We start from the raw sequence: 1,678 nt of genomic DNA, 5'->3' as shown, positions 1-1,678 counted from the left end.
AACCCGCGTCTTCTGCATCGGCAGGCGGACTCTCAAGCACTGCGCCACCAGGGAAGCCCTTTTTTAATTTATTTTTGGCTGCATCAGGTCTTAGTTGCGGCATGCAGGATCTTCATTGAGGCTTGCGGGATCTTTCGTTGTGGTGCACAGGCTCTTCGTTGCGGTGCACGGGCTTCTCTCTAGTTGTGGCGTGCGGGTTTTCTCTCTCTAGTTGTGGCACGCAGGCTCCAGGGCATGTGGGCTCTGTAGCCGTGGCACGCGGGTTCCAGAGCATGCGGCCTCCGTAGTTTGCGGCACGCAGGCTCTCTAGTTGAGGTGCATGAGCTCAGTTGTTGTGGCACATGGGCTTAGTTGCCCCACGGCATATGGGATTTTATTTCCCTGACCAGGGATCGAACCCGTGTCCCCTGCATTGTAAGGCGGATTCTTTACCACTAGGCCACCAGGGAAGTCCCTTTAATTTCTTAATAATAGAAAACAATATAGATCAGTTTTGCTCATAAGGTATTTCACATACATTATCCCATGGACTCCTGGGCCACCACCATCATCATCATCACCATTGTCACCATCACCATCACCATCACACCTCCATTTTTCAACACCTAGGGTCCTGACTGACTTACCTCAATGCCCACCCAACCAGGAAGTCACAGGGCCTGGACTTCGATTTAAGGCTTCTGACTCTGAAGCCCAGGATTATTCCACTCCACCATCAACTTCATGAATTAATTCAACTTTGTCCTCACCGTCATTGACTTGACTAGTCTTAAGATATCTTCCTTTTTTAAAGCAATGGCCCTTCTACAAATGAGGAGTTTGAAATGGAGTATTTTTCTAATGTTTAACCTAAACTCCTGAGTCTATCCAGTCATATGCCATCTCACTTAACCATTTAAGCGAATTTTAGATGACCTCTGTTTTAAATTCAATCACCTCAAAAAAGATTATTTTCAGTTTAGGTGAATAGGGGGTAGTGCTTTTATATAGCCTTTTGGTTTCAAGAGACTTGGCTAACTCAAGTGAAGGGTGAAGGTTATTTTAAGGATTCCCACTGAATGAAATTATATTGAACAAGGTAATGAAAGCTGACGTGGCCTTGTGGAGGATGCAACTGAAGAGTGGTTTTTGACCTAAAGCCACTCCAGCGATGCTGGATGCCAAAGGTCCTGGGTCTTCTCCCTACTAGCGTTCTTCCATCCTCCCATCTTTACCATTTTCCTTCTACCACCATACCGTCTTCTCCCTAGTGGTCTGCCATGTTACTCATCGATCCCATTGTCCTCAGGCCATAGACCGGATGCTTTACTCTTTACTTCCTCAAATTCCCTACAGAAATTACATCCCTGGCTCAACTAATTACCATTATTCCCATTTGGAAGAGTCTTTTTGACATGAGGGCACATCTTAGACCACTGATCAGCAGATGAATCAGCTGCTGCTGAGTCAGACGTGGCTTGAGGTGTCAAATGTGGTTGCCTTGGGTTGAGCCCTCAGCTAGGGTAGTGGGTGGGTCCATTTTACTTAGAAGTGGCTGTAAACCACACTGTGTGCCATGACTGTCACTGTTCATAGCAACAGAGTAAATTTTCCCTCTCCAGATGCAGTTATTGTTTCACATAAATCTAAAAAAGGAAAAAAGTTGTCATTCTTTTTAATAATAATTTTTCATGTCTCC

Source organism: Lipotes vexillifer, unplaced genomic scaffold (assembly GCF_000442215.2).
Source record: "Lipotes vexillifer unplaced genomic scaffold, Lipotes_vexillifer_v1.1 scaffold84, whole genome shotgun sequence".
Lineage (NCBI taxonomy): Eukaryota > Metazoa > Chordata > Mammalia > Artiodactyla > Lipotidae > Lipotes > Lipotes vexillifer.
The sequence above is the reverse complement of the archived record's forward strand: the minus strand, read 5'-3'. Positions refer to the sequence as shown.